Source organism: Heptranchias perlo, chromosome 4, assembly GCF_035084215.1.
Source record: "Heptranchias perlo isolate sHepPer1 chromosome 4, sHepPer1.hap1, whole genome shotgun sequence".
Taxonomy (NCBI): Eukaryota; Metazoa; Chordata; class Chondrichthyes; order Hexanchiformes; family Hexanchidae; genus Heptranchias; species Heptranchias perlo.
In genome coordinates, this window is record NC_090328.1 from 98983077 (window position 1) to 99004382 (window position 21306).

Below are 21306 nucleotides of genomic sequence, written 5' to 3' on the forward strand. Positions count from 1 at the left end.
CAATCCAGCACTTTTTATGTTCACCTTTTCCAGTGTCAGCCCATAAATTGCTAGATTTATTAAATTCACTTCCACAACACACCATGGTGGGATTTGAATTTATATCGTCTTGGTTTCTAATCCAGGAGTCATAACCACTAGGCTATTTCATGCACTCCCAGCACGACTGTGCGGTAACTACCTCTAGTTTATATACAGTCAGCCCTAAAAGACCCTTACAGCAGCACAGGGGATCGTTCCAGCCGAGGACACTCTCACAACTGTTGCCATTTTCCCTAGAGTACTGTGGGGAAATTGGAGTGCTTCATCTACACTTTATATCAGTCTTGTCTAATAGAAATCACTGACTAGCCACAGGTGAGGCTACAGTGACACCATTTTAGCCACATGCGCTTATTTTAGTAGAAAACGCCTTACGCACAAGACAGGTAAATGTACTTCATGTGTATATTCACTTAACAAACATCTACTGCCATTCAGTGCAAAACTTTCTCTTGCACCAAAGTTTGGAATTCTAGCATGAATTTATCGGACCCAGCACATCTGAGTGCAGCTTCCAGGTTTTTGTCCAGCCGTTACGAGCGATATTATAACTTCATCAGAGCTTGCAGGGAATGTCGACTCACCCAACAAGACCCGCCAGACCCGCCCCCGCTCTCCATCCATCGTTGGGTGAGTTAACATTCCCAGCAATCTCTGATGAAGTTATAATACCGCTTGTAACGGCTGGACAAAAGTCTAGAAGCTGCACTCAGATGTGCTGTGTCCGATAAACTCATCGATGACAGCTCCCCTCTCCATATAATGTTGCCGATGTTTCCACGGGGCTGACGTCCGGTGTCTTCATTCGAGTTACACACCAATTTAGCAGATAACCAATAAGCAGTAACCAAGGAAATAAAGCACACACAATGATCAAAAAATATTAGCAAGCTCTGCTTTTCATCTTACCATTTTACCAACAAACAGAAAAAGGTTAAAGTTCACATAAATACACAAATATGAGTATTGAGATCACATGCCCAGCGGCAGTGTCTAGTACTCAATTTTTATTTAATAATGATAAATGCAATTAGTCACATCTGGTTTCCCAATTAGCCACATGTGGCTAGTAGCTAACGTATTAGACAACACTGGTTTGTGCATAACGACATGGCCAATTACCAGTATTTGTTACATTCAGCTTTAGGGAGGAGTGAAGTGGGACAAAGAGCACACTGTGTACTCCAGTGAAAAGATGGCAACTCTGGGTGGCCCTCAAGTGATTGTGTCCTTGTAGGTTCATGCTGTGCCTGGGTCTGTGCCTTGTTTAACACTGTACCACTTGTTCCAGTTTATTACTGTTATCTGTTGCCTCACACACACTCAGCCATCCCTAGTCCATATTTACCCCCTGTGCATTTCACATTGTTCAATGAGTCACTGAGCAACCTTCCCTTTATATAAACCAGGTCCATCGTGTGCAGTGTAACACTGAGAGACAAGTGTCAATACAGGAAAACGACTGCACATTACTGACCCAGGGCCTCTGCTGCAGTAGAATGAAACCATTCTCAGCTTTTGCTCTTCTCTCCATGTTCTTTCTCTGCTCCATGGGTAAGTTCCTCTTAATATCACTGTTTATGGGCATGGACTTTAATTTCTCCCATTGCAGTTTTTATTTATTAATATTTTGAGTTAAGTAACTTCTGTGCTACTAATAATCTGGGCTCAGATCATTCTGCTGGTGCCTTGTACTTTCTGATCTAGATTCAGACTTGAATGGAGATTGATTGGTGAAGTTTTCAAAATAGAGGTATGTCTCTAGCCAGTGACACCTTGGATGGAACAGGACTCATGATATGAATCTCCTCATGCCACATGAAAGCCAACAAAACTAGTAAAAGCTTCAAAAAAGCTAACACAGATCCCTAGAGCTGACAAATCTTCTGACGTGTGAGAACAGGGGTTTTATGACTTGAGTTGTTGATGTAACCCACTTGTATTGGAGGAAAGAAACACATAAATACATGAAAGCCTGAAAGGAAAGTTGAGCTGTTGAAATCACAAAGTTGATGGTATTATTTCTAGGGGGTTTGGGGGATGAGGCTCTGGAAAATGTTAAATATTTACATTATTTTTTGATTAATTTTTAAATTCGATATGGTAGACATAAAGAAGATGTTTCCACTTGTGGGGGAGACCAAAACTAGAGGCCATAACTGTAAGATAGTCACCAATAAATCCAATCGGGAATTCAGGAGAAACTTCTTTACCCAGAGAGTGGTATGAATGTGGAACGCGCTACCACAAGGAATAGTTGAGGCGACTGGCATAGATGTTTTTAAGGGGAAGCGGGATAAACACATGAGGAAGAAAGGAATATGTTAACCCAATAGGGTTAGATGGAGAGGGGTGGGAGGAGGCTCGTGTGGAGCATAAATGCTGGCATAGACCAATTGGGTCAAATGGCATATTTCTGTGCTGTAGGCAGTATGTAATATGTAATTCTATGTAAGAATAGCTAATTAATTAATTCATAATTATTAATGATTCTGGTTAATTTTAAGCATTTATACTTAGGAACATAGGACCATAGGAACATGAGTAGGCCATTCAACCCCTCGAACCTGTTCCGCCATTAAGTTAAATCATGGCTGATCTGTATCATAACTCCATTTACCTGCCTTTGCTCCATATCCCTTGATATCCTTACTTAACAAAAATCTATTGATCTAAGTCTTGAAAGCTCCAATTCGCCCAGCATCCATAGCCTTTCGGGGGAGAGAGTTCCAGATTTCTACTACCCTTTACGTGAAAAAGTGCTTCCTGATTTCACTCCTGAATGGCCTCGCTCTAATTTTAAAATTAGGTCCCTTCATTCTTGATTCCCCCACCAGAGCAAATAGTTACTCTGCATCTACCCTATCAAATCCTTTTAGCATTTTAAACACCTCAATCAGATCACCCCTCAACCTTCTATACTCAATGGAATACAAGCCAAGTTTATGCAACCGATCCTCATAGTTTAACCGTCTAAGCCCCAGTATCATTCTGGTGAATCTGCACTGTACCCCTCCAAGGCCAATATATCCTTCCTGAGGTTTGGTGTCCAGAACTGAATGCAGTACTCCACATGGTAATGTGATTCCTATATTTAAAAAGGGAGATAGAACAAGTCCATGGAACAATAGACCAATTAGCTTAATGTCAGTGGTAGGAAAGATAATGGAATCCTTACTCAAAGACGTGATAGAAAAACATCTAGAAACCGAAAATATAATAAAGAATAGTCAGCACAGACTTCAAAAGGGAAGGTCATGCTTGACCAACCTTATTGAATTGTTTGAAGAAATAACAGGAAGGGTAGACAAGGGTAATGTAGTAGATGTAATATATTTGGATTTTCAAAAGGCCTTCGATAAGGTACCACGTAGTCGACCCATGACTAAGTTCAGAGCATGTGGATTCAGGGGACAAGTAGCAGAATGGATAGCAATCCGGTTACAAAACAGAAAACAGAGAGTAGGGTTAAAGGTAGTTACTCAGATTGGCAAAAGGTGGGAAGTGGTGTTCCTCAAGGATCGGTGCTGGGACAACTGTTGTTCACAATTTACCTGAACGATTTGGACTCGGGAATTGGAAGTACGATCTCAAAATTTGCAGGCAACACCAAATTGGGGGGTGTAGTTAATACTGAGGACTGTGACAAAATAGAGGAAAACATTCATAAACTTGCAGAATGGGCACATAATGGGCAAATTAATTTCAATATAGATACGTGTGAGGTAGTATATTTTGGTTGGAAGATCAAAGGGGCCACATACTCCTTGGAAAATAAAAGTCTAAATGGGGTAGAGGAGCAGAGGGACCTGGGGGTACAGATTTACAAATCACTAAAAGTAGGGATGCAGATTAATAAGGCCATTAAAAAAAGCAAACTAAGCACTGGGGTTCATTTCTAGAGGGATAGAATTGAAAAGCAGGGAAGTTATGTTAAACTTGTATAAAACCTTGGCTAGGCCACATTTGGAGTACTATGAACAGTTCTAGTCTCTGTATTATAAAAAAGGATATAGAGGCCCTGAAGAAGGTGCAAAAAGATTTACTAGATTGAAATAAGAGGCTATACCTATGAGGAAAGATTGAGCAGACTGGGGCTCTTTTCTCCAGAAAAGAGAAGGCTGAGGGGTGACCTGATAGAGGTCTTGAAGATTATGAAAGGGTTTGATAGGGTAGACATAGAGAAAATGTTTCCACTTGTGAGGGAGGCCAGAACTAGGGGTCATAAATATAAGATAGTCACCAGTAAATCCAATAGGGAATTCAGGAGAAACCTCTTTAGCCAGTGATTAGAATGCGGAACTCGCTCCCACAAGGAGTAGTTGAGGCGATTAGCATAGATACATTTAAGGGAAAGCTAGATAAACACATGAGGGAGAAAGGAATAGACAGATATGTGATAGGCTTAGATGAAGAAGTGTGGGAGGAGACTCATGTGGAGGATAAGCACCGGCATGGTCCTGTTGGGCCGATTGGCCTTTTTCTGTGCTGTACGTTCTATGTAATTCTATGTAATTTCACAGTTAGATTTTTAATCTAAAAGAATGAGAACAAAGTGACATCTGGATTTTCAACAGGCTGGGTGGACCCAAGATTTACCTCAACGGTCTGGTTCCTGAGAGGGCACAGCGTCTCTGTGAACTGAGGCAGAGTTGGGTGGCGGTTAGCTTTGGGACACTGATATTTTAAAATTTGTTCTTGGAATGTGGGCAACACTGGGAAGGCCTAGTTTATTGTCCACCTCTTGTTGCCCCGAGGACATTAAGAGTAGTGTGGTACAGGAGTCACACGTGGGTCAGACCGAGTGGGGGTGGCAGGTTCCCTTTCCCTGAAGAACATTAATGAACCAGTTGGATTTTACGACAATCCAGGTTTATTGACCTCCAGCCCACAGTAACACTTCAATCGTCAGCCAGACTTGGGTAGGAATGGAGTTGAATGGAGAGGGGTTTAGTCTGTGCTGACTTTTGTCTAACCAGGTAGCAGGTTCAATATGCTGTCAGGGAAACACACTGAGGATTGGCTAGTATCATGCTTCCTGCTCCCTCGATATATTCAACAGGCTCCAGTCCTGCACAGCAGCTCCCTCTAACTGAATCAATGTAAATCTCAGGCTTCAATTCTCGTGCAATTTCACACCACTGCTTTTAAAAAATGCTCCCAAAAGTGCACCTAGAACCTGGTCTGATGTTTTAGGCACCCTCCCATCAAATAGACATTGAAAGAATACAGACCATTCAGAGAAGAGTGAGCAGGATGATTCTGGGACATAGGGCTCTACGTCATGTGAAAGCACTAACAACACTGACTGTACTTTCACAGGAGTGAAAGAGATTGTGGAGGATATGACCTAGGACTTTTAAAGGATAGTCTTTATAAATTCACCCTCTCAGAGCTTCACCCCAAATTAATTAACTACCGTAAATTAATGAATAGAAAATTCTGAAGGGCCCACTGACCTGATGTTCTCTCTTGGCCGGTAAGGGTCAACATCAGGGAAATGTACCCCTAAAAGTTCAGTCCTCCCAAAAGAACTACATAAATATCTGACAAGGAATGGGCTTTGAACATTTGCAGGTCATCGCAGATGGAGATAGCGATACCCTCCACGGAATTATCACTTCTGGAAAGTAACTGGTCAAAGAATGGAGATGTTGGAATTAATAGATATTCTGAAATTTGTGTTACTGGGGATGGGTTCACATGTGCAATTGCCTCAGTGGCCACTCTACAGTAACCCAGACAGTCAACTATCTGCAGTTTACACGAGCCATCAGCATTTTTTCACATAGTATCCTTTTATTTGACAACAAAAATGAACACAACTTTTAAACCTTTCATGCTGCCCAAGGTCAACCCTATACATATCCTGGTGGGTGTAGCTCTGTGCCAGTGATAGTATCTGCTTAAAAACTGTCTTGTTGCAATATAAATTAGCCAGCTCCAGTTGAAGAGCCGGCGCTGGTACAAGCTTGATGGGCTGAATGGCCTCTGTCCATGCTGTAATTCCTATGATTTGATGCGTAGTGTTAGTCCTAAACATTAACCGGTCTTTTCTCTTGTCAGATGCTGATGGGCCTGTTGTATATTTCCAGCATTTTCAATCTTTATTTGAGACATTTTTTTCCTTTTTATCTCTGAAGTTGAAGGATGTTGTTGGCACCCTGTTGAGGGAGCTGTGCAGTATATCTGAGCTCTGCCAAAATTGCTGTTGCACAGTGCGTAAAACTGTAATCCACATGGAGCAAACAGAGAGTGAGGGATTAGTGCTCTCGGTTATAGAGAGGCAGTGATGGGGGCCTGGGAGCGCTTTCAGTCAGGAGGGAGAATTCACCAAAATCTGGAGCAGATTAACTATTGGGAGAACGTTCTAGCACAGATTTGTAAAATATTGTTTCTGGAATGACTTTACACATCGTCTGTGTTAAGAGATACAGCTAAACACCGGGAGCCTGGAATTACCTCGGTGAAATCAGCATAAATGGGATAATCTGGGGTAGTGGAGGGAGGGGAGTTGGGGGGGTGCGGGAAGAGGTAGTGCTTGTGCAGGGAATATTTGTGCATCCCTGGTGTCCAGTGTTGCTAAGGGTCTCAAGGGGGAAAGCGGGACAGGTTAAATTTTAAATAGTGATTAATTGCAGAGTACTTAACTGTAATAGGGAAACCACCGAATAATCGAAACATTCGTAATCATAGCATTCGTAATCGTAATCGTAGCATTTCAATTTTGTTCTAAAGTTTTCGGCTGGAACAGCTGACCAATTTACACCACGGCTAGGAGCCACACAACTAGAAGGAGTCTCCTTCCTCCTACCTGAGGCCTGCGTCCCAGTTGCATCTTAAATCCGCAGGAGCCACCAACATACCACTACCCCCAGGATTTGGTATGAGGTCGGGCATCTCAGAAACATAGGAACATAGTAACAGGAGTAGGCCATTCAGCCCCTCGAGCCTGTTCTGCCATTTGAGACCTCAACTCCATTTACCTACCTCTATATCCTTTGATACCCGCACCTAACAAAAATCTATCGATCTCAGTCTTGAAAGCTCCAACCATCCCAGCGTCCACAGCCCTTTGGGGGTGAGAGTTCCAGATTTCTACTACCCTTTGTGTGAAGAAGTGAATCCAAGGGTTGACAGACCCAGCCACCTGATCCAATCTCTAAAATGGCCTCCTGTGGAATTTCAGGGGCTGGGAGTTTGTTGAGTTTTGTTTAATGTTTTGTTCCCACACAGTGATGACCTCACCTTTACCATTTGTCTTCCAGCTACAGAATTTACATTTTCTGATGAAGCCACTGAGGTGAGATGTCACTGTTTTACTTTCTTGTGCGTGTATGCCTCTCTTCTTCTGTTTTTAAGAGTGTGTGTACTTACGCTTTGAAGCTTTGAATGACTACAAGTGATTGTGTTCTCCATTTCAGCCAATTTGTGAGCAGCTAAGAGAGCTGTTCCAAATATGCCCAAAAAGCTATATACCAGTCTGTGGAACTGATGGGATCACCTATGACAATGAATGCCACCTCTGCACTGCAGTTCAGTAAGTCGCACCTTATAGACAAGAGATACCTGATGGTCAGAAATATAGATTGTTGCTTTATCTTAAACGGGAACATTTTTGTCAGGGCCAGTCTACACTATTTATCTACATGTGGTGCATCACCTTGCTGCTGTTACTTAGCACTTGTAGACTGATTTGACGTGACAACCAATACGGTAGCAATCGGCAATTTTAATTATCACGTACAATGAGTTACATACAGTAACAAGGCAGTAAGTACAAAAGATGGAATTACCCCAATCTTATTTTAAATTTCAAAATATACTTTATTTCATAAAATTTAAAGATACTCACAGTTCAATGTAAAAAACACAATTCCAATCAATAAAGTTCAAACCAATTCAAAGCAGATCGTGCACAGGACAATCCCCAATCCTTTGGAGAGCAGGTGACCATGCCTTCACACTGGCCAATCCTTCATTCTGTTTCTGCTGCTCCTGCCCTGCCCTCTCCCCACTCAGCCAATCAGTAGCACTGTAGCCAATTTTACCCATATATGGATATGCTTCCGTTTTGTTTCTCCGATTCTTCAACAGTTTCAGCCATTTTGGTGCCTTACAAACAACAGTGAAACAATTTAAGATTACACACTATGCGAGTAAATGAAATTGAACATTCTTCAGACTCTGGCCTCCTGTGCATCCCCCTCCCCTCTCTTCATACCACCATTGGCTGACGTGCCTTCAGCCGCCTAGGCCCCATGCTCTGGAATTCCCTCCCTAAATCCCTCACCTCCCTCTCCTCCTTTAAGACCCAAAACAGACCCCATCCATCACCCTAAACATTCACTCCCTTCACCACCGGCACACTGTGGCTGCAGTGTGTACCATCCACAGGATGCACTGCAGCAACTCGCCAAGGCTTCTTCAACAGCACCTCCCAAACCCGCAACCTCTACCACCTAGAAGGACAAGAGCAGCGGGCACATGGGAACAACATCACCTGCATGTTCTCCTCCAAGTCACACACCATCACCACACGGACTGCAGCAGTTCAAGAAGGCGGCTCACCACCATCTTCTCAAGGGCAACTAGGGGTGGGCAATAAATGCTGGCCTTGCCAGCGATGCCCACATCCCATGAATGAATTTTTAAAAAGTACTTCATTGGCTGTAAAGCACTTTGGGACGTCCTGAGGTCATGAAAGGTGCTACATAAATGCAATTTCTTTTTCACTTAAAACCCACCTCTTTGACCAAGCTTTTAGTGAGACTGAGGAATAACCTGAAAATTCTTTAATTGTTTTTTTTTCAAACACCTTAAGAATTATATCTCACCTAATGTGTCGTAACCTTCAATGGGCCTTCTGCAAATCATATGATCATTCTAGCTTGAAAAAGTGCACTTTTGAAATGAAACAGCAACAAACATGTTCTTGTTTGGCTGTGGAACCAGTAAGACCCTGTGGGCATGTTGAATTTGCAGCCACTTTTGAACTGAACACCATGCGGTGTTCATGCGGTGTAACATCCTACTTAGCACTCTGCAAGTAAATGCAGTTGAAAGTCCCTCCAACTCTGGAAGATGCTCCCTTTATCCCACCATTGGAGACAATGTCCTTAGCTGCCTAGGCCCTATGCTCTGGAATTCCCTCCCTTAAACCCCTCACCGCCCTCTTCTCCTTTAAGATCCTCCTTAAAACCCATCTCTTTGACCAAGCTTGTAGTCACCCCTCTTAATATCTCGTTCTTTAGCTCTATATTCATTTTTTTTCTGATTACACCTCCGTAGAGCACTGTGGGATCCTTTTATATGTTAAAGACGCTATATAAATGCAAGTTGCTTTTGTTGTTGAACAGCAACAGTGTGGGGTCTACCGTGAAACTAAATAATTATTGCACATTAGTGTTATTCCTCAGTGGACAGTTGGCAAGGGAAGGGGCTACCCTGGAAATGGTAAAGATGATTTTCCTCTAGTTTATGCCCAGGTAGCCCTTGTTTCCTAAGAGCAAAGCAGAGTGGAAAAGAGGCAGAGATCTGTTGGGCTGAGTCTCCACCCTTTTTGAATTGCCCTCTTATTCCCTGGTTTCCTGCACCCCCACGAGGGGCAGGCCAAGTGTTTGCCCCTACAGCATTCATAGGCCATGCAAATGAGGCTGGCGGGCCAATTCCCTGCTTTCCACCTCGTTTTTTTTGGCCTCCACTTGGCAGAGTCCTAAGCACAGCAGAGCCCACAATTACTTGGCATAGTACTATTGCCCAGGCCCCCCCAAGATTGGAGGAGCCGAGAGGGAATAGGCAGCACAGACATGGTAGATCCAAAAAGGTAAGTACCCTTTTTGTTTCCAGAGTCCCTATTGGATCTTCAGAGCTGAAGACCCTCTGCCCGCTGCTTGTGGATCGCACAAAGAAGGCCGCACTGTGGCAGCCATTGTCTCTTCTGCAGGCCTCTTAGACCAGCAGCAAACCACTGCTGCTGGTCTAAGAGGCCCACAGAAGGCCTCAAGTGGAAGGGACAAGCCAGGCCCTGGAGTGTGTCAAGCCGAGGCTAATGACCTGAAACAGGACAGGTGGCACACACTTCAGACGTGGTCTGCCTGACATGTACCTGGCAGACACAGAGAGGAAAATCAGCCCAACTTCTCCGTTTTAGTTATCGATGTGAAATAACACTATATTTTTTTAAAAAATATTTATGAATGTTCCATGCATACAGAATACAGTAAGAAGATAGAATCAACATTACATAGCACGGTGCAGACAGGTCAATGTCATTAAAAGGGAAATGTAACAAAATAACCTCGATGAAAGGATAGGATTAACATGCAAGACCGCATTACCTACAACATATTATACAACATAAAACAAAAAGAAGCTCTCGACGACACACAATATCATCAACAACACAATGAGATGACTAAGAGCAGCTGAAGACTTAGAAGCTCAAGAGCAGATTAACGAAGGTGGGCAGAAGAAGTATGGTGAGCACAGAGATCATGGTTCCAGACTTGTCCCTAATCCATCTGAAACCAATTCTGGGCCAGTGGTCTCCATATTCCAGAGGGTCCTACAGATCATCTCAGGCACTACTCCAGAAAGTGAGGCTATATTCAGAGGCAGTTAAGCTGATTTAGCTTAGAGAAGGCATGGTCTTCTCACCGCAAAGCCTTCTATCTGGATCTGGACAGACTACACTAACAACACTGTCTGGTGCCAGACAATGGGCTGATGTACTGCAAATAAAAGGAGACAATAAACTTGCCCAAGAACTACTTTACCTGGAGCACTGATGCTGCATTAGTTGTCGCTAAGGCTTAATCCTCTCGTAGGCTTGATTTCCTTCAATGCCATAGTTTAAAACAGTTGGTCTCCTGGACAGGGCCTGAATAAATGAGAAACCTGTAGCTGGAGCTGTTTCAATCTGTTCACTAGAAGATGTACTGAAGTCTTCAGAGCTCTTCTGCTCTCCCTTGGTTTAGCTCTTGCCTTTACTGGGGCGACATCCCACCTTGATCCTGCAGGGGCAGGATCAGGAAAAGCCAGCCCTAGAAGTGGGAGAAGGTGGTGGCAGAGATTGCCACAATGGCAGTAGAGAGAGTAGAGCTTAACCACACCAACAATGTAGGCAAGGACTACTTACGCAGCTTCTTGTTTATGAAATTTGTATTGGCCGAGTGACAAATATTGGCCAGGCCAACTCATCTCTTCTTCAAGCAGTGCCATCAGGATCTTTTATAGCCACCAAACAGGCAGGATCTTAGTTTAAAGCATCATCTGAAAGACAGTACAGCACTCCCACAACACTGCACTTGAAGTCAACTTAGAATATGGGCTCAAGTCTCTGGACTGTGGCTTCAATCTATAACCATCTGACTCAGCCAAAATTGCTACCAACTGAGGCAGATGGTTATAGAATTGGAAGAGCGCTGAGATCTCGGCGGGTTGTAGGGATGGAGGAAGTTACAGAGATAGGGAGGGGCGAGACCGTGGAGGGATTTGAACACGAGGATGAGAATTATAAAATCAAGGCATCCATGGACCAGGTGCCAATGTAGGTCAGCGAGCACAGGTGATGGTGAACGTGACTTGGTGCGAGTTAGGTTACAGGTAGCTATCTACATCTGTATTATTATTTCTCAATAAACAAGCACCGATCTCTAACATTATGTAATACCAACAATCATTTTGAATTAAGATTTTGATCTTAACATAACTGATGCTTTTTATATTTCAGACAAGGTGAATCTGATATCATGATTCAGAAGTTTGGACCATGCGGAAATCAACGTCTCGAGAACTGATGAGGGCTCCTCTCTTATCAGTCAAATTGACAGTCATTATTGTCGGTTGTATTTAAGAGCTGTTTATTCTTGAAAATAGAGGCAATTAAACCATTTGACTGTTGGGAGTGCTATCTTTAAGATTGTTAAATCCATTAAAAGTTTTTTGTATGTGAACCAAGATACTGAGACTATTTACTTTAGCACCATGAACACTGGCCATTTCAACAACAGGTTGCATTTATACAATGCTTTTAATGTAGTAAAATGTTCCAAGGAGCGTAATCAGGCAAACAAAATTGACACCGAGCCAAAGAAGGAGACATTAGGATAGGTGACCAAAAGCTTGGTCAAAGAGGTAGGTTTTAAGGAGTGTTTTAAAGGAAGAGAGAGAGGTGGAGAGGTTTAAGGACAGAATTAGAGACCTTAGGGCCTTGGCAGCTGAAGGCACGGCCACCAATGATGGGGCAAAGGAAGTCTGGAATGCACAAGAGGCCAGAGTTGGAGGAACGCAGAGATCCAGGAGGGTTTTAGGACTGGAGTAGGTTACAGAGATAGGGAGGGGTGAGGCCACGGAGGGATTTGAACACGAGTGAGAATTTTAAATTCAAGGCATTGGTGGACCGGAAGCCAGTGTAGGTCAGCGAGCACAGGGGTGATGGGTGAACGGGACTTGGTGTGAGTTAGGATACGGGCAGCAGAGTTTTGGATGAGCACAAGTTTATGGAGGGTGGAAGTTGCAAGGCCGGCCGAGAGAGCATTGGAATAGTCGAGTCTAGAGGTAACGAAAGCATGGATGAGGGTTTCAGCAGCAGATGAGCTGAGGCAGGGGTGGAGATGGGCGATATTACAGAGGTGAAAGTAGGCGTCTTAGTGGTGGAGAGGATATGGGGTCGGAAGCTCAGCTCATTCAATCACAATCGATTTATATAATTAAAAGTCCTGTGTGCAGCATGCACCTGACCGACCACATCTTTCAATGATGTCTTACCTTTGATAATAGGAACACTGCCAATTGAGCCCACTGAGAGAACCAATGAGCACAGGAGAGGTCCCACTGAGATAACCAATGGGCACAGGAGAGATCCCACTGAGATAACCAATGGGCATGGGGAGGTCCCACTGAAATAACCAGTGAGCACAGGGGAGGTCCCACTGAGATAACCAATGAGTACAGGGGAGGTCCCACTGAGATAACCAATGGGCTCAGGGGAGGTCCCACTGAGATAACCAATGGGCACAGGAGAGATCCCACTGAGATAACCAATGGGCACAGCAGAGATCCCACTGAGATAACCAATGGACACAGGGGAGATCCCACTGGGTTGGAAGCCACCGTTGGACGTATCCCTAAATCAAAAAAAATGGACGCTGAGCCAAAGACGGAGATGTTAGGAGGGGTGACCAAACGTTTGGTCAAACAGGCGGGCTTTAAGGAGGAGAGGGACGTGGAGAGGCAGAAGGGTGTACGGAGGGAATTCCAGGGCTTAGGGCCTAGGCAACTGCAGGCATGGCCGCCAATGGTGAGGCGAAGGAAATCAGGGATGCGCAAGAGGCAAGGATTGGAGGAGCGCAGAGATCTCGAGGGTTGTAGGGCTGGAGGAGGTTACAGAGATAGGGTGGGGCAAGGCCATGGAGAGATTTGAAAACCAGGATGAGAATTTTAATTTTGAGGCGTTCCCGGACCGGGAGCCAGTGTAGGTCAGCGAGCACGGGGGTGATGGGTGAACGGAACTTGGTGCGAGTTAGGATATGGACTGCAGAGTTTTGGATGAGCTCAAGTTTACAGAGGGTGCAAGTCGGGAGGCCGGCCAGGTCAGCATTGGAATAGTCTTAAAAAATATGTCTCCTCCTGCTGGCTCTTTGTCTGGCCAGAAGAGACTAATGGGAAAGGCAGAGCAAGGTTAGAGTCTGGTGGGGGTGGGGGGCAAGTAGAGCCGGGTTATAGACTAGGGGGAGGGAGAAGTTGAGCTGGGTTATAGGCTGCGGGGAGGTGAAGTTGAGCTGGGTTACAGACTAGGGGGAGGTAAAGTTGAGCCGGGTTATAGACTAGGGGGAGGGAGAAGTTGAGCCGGGTTATAGACTAGGGGGAGGGAGAAGTTGAGCCGGGTTATAGACTAGGGGGAGGGAGAAGTTGAGTCGGGTTATACACTAGGGGGAGGGAGAAGTTGAGCCGGGTTATAGACTAGGGGGAGGGAGAAGTTGAGCCGGGTTATAGACTAGGGGGAGGGAGAAGTTGAGCCGGGTTATAGACTAGGGGGAGGGAGAAGTTGAGCCGGGTTATAGACTAGGGGGAGGGAGAAGTTGAGCCGGGTTATAGACTAGGGGGAGGGAGAAGTTGAGCCGGGTTATAGACTAGGGGGAGGGAGAAGTTGAGTCGGGTTATAGACTAGGGGGAGGGAGAAGTTGAGCCGGGTTATAGACTAGGGGGAGGGAGAAGTTGAGCCGGGTTATAGACTAGGGGGAGGGAGAAGTTGAGTCGGGTTATAGACTAGGGGGAGGGAGAAGTTGAGCCGGGTTATAGACTAGGGGGAGGGAGAAGTTGAGCCGGGTTATAGACTAGGGGGAGGGAGAAGTTGAGCCGGGTTATAGACTAGGGGGAGGGAGAAGTTGAGCCGGGTTATAGACTAGGGGGAGGGAGAAGTTGAGCCGGGTTATAGACTAGGGGGAGGGAGAAGTTGAGCCGGGTTATAGACTGTGGGGAGGTGAAGTAGAGCTGGGTTAGAAGCCAGGGGGAAAGGAGAAGAGGAAGATAGAGCAGTGCAGGAGCTGAGAGAGAAGCTAGAGACACGGAAAGGGGGAGAGAATTGGAGGCCCCTAGTGCCATGCTGGAGCCCAATGGAAGGGGCCACAAGAGCGGAGCTGAGGAGAGGGGGGAGAGGAGGGTGGACAGGGTAGCGAGAGGGTGTAGATGGGGAGGATGGAGGTAGTAGGGAGAGAGAAAAGGAAATGGAAGGGAAAAGGAGGGAAGGGGGAGATGTAGAGGGGATGAGAGGGAAAGGAGGGGAGAGGTGTATGATTGGCCTTGGAATGACATTTAGGGATCTTATTTTTGCCCTAGTGGCTCCATAGGGAAAGAGAAGGGGTAACTAAAAAGTAAATACTATAAATTTATAATAGGTACCAGAATCTAACCCCCTTACCTAGTTTTTTTTGATCCTCCTGTGAAGCTGCTACATGAACCCCAGCCTACAGTAGCACGCAAACATTTAATCTCACCCCAATGAACTATTCAACAATGTACCTTATTGGACGCCTAAGGTGTTGTACATATTTAATCTCATACAAACGTACAAAAATGACGGGCAGGAAAAGACCAGCTGGTCCATCAAGCCTGCCCAACACTCGTGATGGCTGGAGCATCATAACTAGACACATTGGGGGTGATTTTGACCCCCAAGAATGGGTGGGTTGGGGGCGGGTGGGAGTTGAAAATAGTTGTTTTTTTGGGTCGCAACTGCAAAATTTTCGGACTTCCCAGTGGGAAGCCTGTACTTTTACACACCCGATGTTAAACCCAGAAATAAAGCCGGGTTGCGGTCGCGACCCAAAAAACAACTATTTTCAACTCCCACCCGCCTTCAACCCACCCATTCTTGGGGTTTAAAATCACCCCCATTGTATCTACCCCAACCCCGCCCTCGCCCCATAACAATGTAATCTCCTGGGAGAGGCAAAAACAAGAGAAAAGCCCAGGGCCAATAAGGGCAAAGGTACTTAGGAGATCAAAACCAGTCCAGGAGATTACATGGACCAAATGTTATCTGCTAATCCACTTACCTTCGATGCGATATCTGCCCCAGTCAAGCACCGGTCCAGCTCCCTCTTGAAGGCATGCAGACTCAATGAGCAACTGTCTCACTCTATTGGTATCTCACATGTGTGATACTGAGCTGTGCAGCAGTTTAAGGAATTTGAAATACTGCACAAGTATTGATTCCATGAGCACTAATGCATCTATTTTACCAACACCAAACCCCATGTTTTCCAGACCTACATAAGCTAATTTTAGGAACACGACCTGAATTGCATCAATCAGCCTCAATCTCCACTCAAGCCCCCATTATGATGGAGCTTAGTTTCTCCGCCCAGCAGAATTGAGAATATTCTTTGGGAGGGTGTGACGTAGAGAGAACCAGGTGACCACTGGGGTGGAGAGCAGCAATGGCGAGAAAGGGTGGAAGTGGAGTGCCTGGGGAACAAAGGAACTTGACCAGCAGAGTTGGGGAGTATGGGTACATGCACCTGCAGCAAAACGGCCAACTGACTGACAGGGGCAGGAATGGCAGCAGAGCATGGGCCTGTAACCAAATAATGGTGTGGGAACAGCAGGTGTTAGGACCATAGGTAAGGGGCCAAATTGTTATTGTAATACCCGAAGGGGAGAAGAAAATAAATATTAATCAAATTAAACCCCCCAAAAAACAATAAATTTGAAACTTTCAAGCAACTTACCTGAGAAGAAACTCATTTCAACAAGAAGCAAGATAGTGTCAGAGCTGGGACAAATAGTGTCCTGAAATTTGGGTCACAGGTCACCCAGTAACCAGATTGTGCAATTGCAGGGTGACAAATTAACATCGGCAAAACCAATCATAAATGTGAGCAATAGAATTTATAATGGAAAAAGTTTACACAAGTGTAACAAAAATGTGACAACAGGTAGTCTGTTTTTGTTGACAGAAAGTGTACGCAGACATAAGATATTTAATAATATTCTGTCAATCACCTGATCTAGGCAAGGTGTGTAAAGTGATAAAGGGTTTCAATGGGTAAATGGAGAGAAATGATTTCCTCTCGGTGGGTGAATCCAGAATAAGGGGGCATATTTTAAAATTACAACTAGGCCATTCAGGAATGAAATCAGGAAGCATTTTTTCACACAAAGGGTAGTGGAAATCTGGAACTCTCTCCCCCAAAAGGCTGGGGATGCTGGGTCAATTGAAACTGTCAAGACTGAGATTTTTGAGAGCTAAGAGTATCGGGGGATTATGGATCCAAGGTTGGTAAATGGAGCTGAGGTGCAGATCGGCAATTGAAATATGCTGGTTGGTTTATTGGGTGAGTCCTAAGCCCTGATTTTAACTCAAGGCACGAGGGGTGAGTGGGAGGGAAACCCCTGCGGTGAGTTGAACGTGAGGTCCCGAGCTATCTTAAGTCTGGGCCTCATTCGAATTTGGCAGCACTGTGACCCACCCGAAGTCATCGCAAGTGACGTCAGGGCTGGCAGGTGGGAGCGGAAATTTGTCTGTGAGCCCGATGCCACCGGGGACCCAAGAGAACGATCCTCGGCATAAGGGTGACTGCTGAGGGGGGTCTGAAAGGAGCTACAGTTAGTGGAAGAGAGAAGGAAGGCCAAGGCAGAGGGGGCCCAATGATTCCCTGCTGGGCATGGGGGAGCCTTGGCCTCTTCTGGCCACTCTGCGGCCTCCAGCCAAGTTTCGCTGGCGGGTTTGGTGCCATGCAGGCTTCCCGATTTTCCCAAGTTAAAATGGAATTGCAATGCCGATGACATTATTGGGCCACAACTTTAGCTTGCTAAGTAAGCTCCCGCTAGCCTTGTGTGTGTGGCCCTCCCGTGACTGAAATGTGCCTGGTTAAAATGACGTCGGACAGGAATGCAATTGGGAATGCAGTGCAAACCCCGACCGCCATTTTAACTAACCGCCTGCCCCTTTTGCGCCAGGGCTGAGTCAAAATCCGGGGGGCTGGAGCCTGGTAGTGTTGGGGGGGAAGAGAATCACAGGGTTTGGTGCCAGTGGGTTGAGTCCTGGGATGTGGCAACACTGGCAGCAGAGATACTGGAGACTGTCAATACTGGAGGTGGAATGTCCCAGAATGTGCAGCTCTGGGGAGCTACCAGAGTCTGTAACACTGAGAGGAGTCCCAAGATGTGTAAGAACTGGGCGAGAACATGTGGTTTGGTAAAACAGGGAGAGGGGATCCCAGGATGTGGCAGTATTTTTGGGGGGGTGGGGGTGGGGTTGGTCTTGGGATTTGGTGCACTGGGGGAATCTTGGGGCCTGGCGGAGTTGTGTGGGGGTGGGGGGGAGGGCTGCGGGGGACAAGGTCTGGCTGTGCTGGCAGTGGGGCTGCTGTGTTTTTGAAAGCTGGGGCAAGGCACTGGGGAGGGTGGTCCCAGGAAGGTGGTATCCATGGGGGAAGAGAGGTCCTGGGTAGTAGCACATATTTGGAGACAGGATCAGGCTGAGTTAGAGGGAGGCCTCAGGGTCTGGAGGCTGAAGAGGGAGGTACTCAGGGATTGGTGAGCATTGGAAGGGGCACCTTCTGGAAACCAAAGGGAATTCTAGGGGTGGAGTTTATGAATTGGCCGACCCTGTGGGAGGGGAGTGCATATTCAGGAATTCAGGTGCACCATTTTCCATCCATTAAAATAATGCGAGGAAAATTGTGTGGGACCCCCCACCCAAATTCCCAATATGCTCTCCTATCGCACAAAACTCTCTGCTGGACATGCCATCTTGTAAAACATACTCCTCCATCCACTGAATAACCCTCCTCTTTTAATTACCTCTCAGTGAGTTCCAGTATTTAGTGTTGACATTTCTGTGTAATTCAATGGGACACACAGGAAATTTGGGCCACATAATTAAAAAATTAAGGCACATAATCCAAAAAAGTAAGGCACACAGATCCTTTAATGGGTCTTTACCTTTAAAAAGGTAAATGTACATCATCAATATTGATAAAAACAAACAATTGGCTATCTTGGTTCACAATAGAATTGGCTGTACAAAGTTTTGTATTTAGCAGTTTCAACTTTCAAAAGGCTGAATTAGCTTCACATTGAAGACTAGATGGTTCTCCAAAGGACTGACTAGAATGGTTATGTCAGCTTGATTGACATTTAATTGGGAGGTCATCTCAAGCCTCGTGAAGTTGAATTCAACATTCGCCATTATTTCGGATCTTGATGTTTAGCATGTGTTTCCTAAAGGACAAAAAGCACCAGTTATACTTGAAGTACAATCAGAAATCAAGATTATTGACCTCTGAGTTTGATCAAATTAAAACATGCAAGGGCCACAGAAGATCTGAAACAAAATGGCCAACCTGCTCTCCAAGAAATTCCTCATTAAATCTCTTATGTGTCAGTTTTTCTCAGTAGTAGCACATTTGTTTCTGAATATAGAAGATTGTGGGTCAAGCCCAACTCCTAGGCGTATAAAGCATTTTTCAAAGAAGAGCAAGGAAGTCGTCCTGGGCCAACATCTATCTCGCAACTGAGGGTCATTTATCTCATTTGCTGTTTGTTGGATGTTGATGTATACAAATTGGCGTTTCTGTTTGTCCACCTAACATTAGTGACTACACTTCAAATGTAATTCATTGGTTGTGAAGCACTTTGGGACATCCTGCGGATGTGAAAGGTTCTATATAAATGCAAGTCTTTATTTCTTCATCTGTCAAGGTTTCAAGATCAAGAAAATTAATAAGGGCTGATTTCCCAACTGGGCACTCCCACCGAGGAATGGCACCCTTGGGGAAGGCTGCCCATGCCCACAATTTCCTGACCAGCACTCCCTTCAAAAGCCATGCTGAAGTGCCTGACTGGGAATCAGCCCTGTCACCACCTATGGAGAAGTTGAGATCTGCCCTCTGTGGCCCTGCTGAATAGAACTACACTCAATGTCATTGACATCTCCACATTCATACAATTTTAGGCTCTAAAACTAACACCACGAGGGCCACAGGTTTGCAGCTGCCCATCCCTCTCACTGTTGTGGAACTCCTCTGCCACCCTACTTCTCTCAGCACCCGTAAAACTCTTCTTGAAACCCATGTATTGACTAAGGAGGAAAGTTCTGCGGGGGGGGGGGGGGGGGTTGTCTCCTGGTTGTTCACCATAACTTCAACAGAAACCCCAGAAAATTTGTGCTGTTTTTCCAGGTTCTCCACATCTCCTCCACTGAAGTTAGGGTGAACAAGTGGGAGAATTCACCCTCTCCCCGGTGAATTTCACCGTCAGAGCTTTTGGTTACCCCCTCCTCACTCTCAGACGTGGGCTCGTTGGCCCTTCCTTTATTCCTTTTATTTACTTTTTCTTAAAGGCACTTTATAAATGAACGTGGTTGTCATTGCTCTTCAGACAGCAGCCAGCAGTACAGATGTGCATAAGGCCACCAAGAGCTCCCATCTGTGAGGTGGACACTCAGTTCTAGAGCATCAGAATTACTTACAGAGTGAAACAGATCACAATTAACATCCAAAACCTTAACAAACATATTAGGTAGAATATTGCACATTTAATTGGAATGACTGAAGGAGATGGGGGAAAGCTAGTATTAAAAATACTGTAACTCCTGCAATTACAATCATAGAATTTACAGCACAGAAAGGGGCCATTTGCCCCATCAAGCCTGTCTCAGTTCGAGCTCCTCAACTGGAGCTGTCTACTCTAATCCCTTTCTCCGGCCCTTTTCCCTGATCCTTTCATATACTTCTTTTTCAAGTACTTATTGAATTCCCCTTTTAAATTATGTTATAGTCTCTGCCTCCATAGCCACATGTGATCAAGCATTCCCTCTTCTAATAACCAGATCTCTGTGAAAATATTTGATGAGAGTCTCATACATGAGACTGTGATCTCCCACCTTCCAACTTCAGGATTAAAATTTTACTCAAATGGGAGGCCTGCAAAATCTACGCCAGCATTCAGTTCTTTTGCTGTGGCTCAGTGGGTAGCACTCTCACCTCTGAGACAGAGACTGTCGGTTCAAATCCCACTCCACTTGAGCACATAATCCAGGCTGACACTTCAGTGCAGCACTGAGGGAGTGCTGCACTGTCAGAAGTGCTGTCTTTCGGATGAGATGTTAAACTGAGGCCCCATCTGTCTTCTCAGGTGAATGTAAAAAATCCCATGGCACTATTTAAAGAAGAGCAGGGGAGTTCTCCCAGTGTCCTGGCCAATATTTATCCCTCAATCATCATCTCTTAAATAGATTATCTGGTCATTATCTCATTGCTGTTTGTGGGAGCTTGTTGTGCACAAATTGGCTGCCGTGCTTCCTACATTACAACAGTGACTACACTTCAAAAGTATTTCATTGGCTGCAAAGCGCTTTGAGACATCCTGAGATCGTGAAAGGCACTATACATATGCAAGTTCTTTCTTCTTTTGTCTTATTGGAGAGTGACAGTAAGCAAGAGAGAGCTATGGAGGTGGAGCTATCCCAGAATTCATTGCACAAATGAAACTCCTCTGTTGTTCAAACCAAAGGCTCTATGGATTTAACAGTGGTCTTTCTCTTGCACTATAGTGCTAGGAGAATCTTGCCTCCATTGTATTTCTTGCCATTACGTAAGAGAAAACGCTTGGAAATCCTGCATGAAGATAGCAGTGAAGAGAGAAAGAAATGCATAAAGAGGAAAAGAGAGAAGAAGCAGAACAAGAGAACAATAGAGGAATAAGAGAATGAGAAAAAGGATATCAGTGCAAGTTTGTCTGGTTTTGGGTTAA

At 45.1% G+C, this 21306-nt stretch overlaps 1 long non-coding RNA gene across 1 annotated transcript; it reads left to right on the plus strand.

Annotated features, from left to right (window-relative positions):
* The first annotated feature begins 1480 nt into the window (after positions 1 to 1480).
* LOC137320566 (uncharacterized) lies at positions 1481 to 7511 on the plus strand. Its single transcript, XR_010962586.1, has 3 exons — positions 1481 to 1596; positions 7311 to 7345; positions 7467 to 7511. It is a non-coding gene; the product is annotated as an uncharacterized lncRNA (long non-coding RNA).
* Positions 7512 to 21306: the final 13795 nt, after the last annotated feature.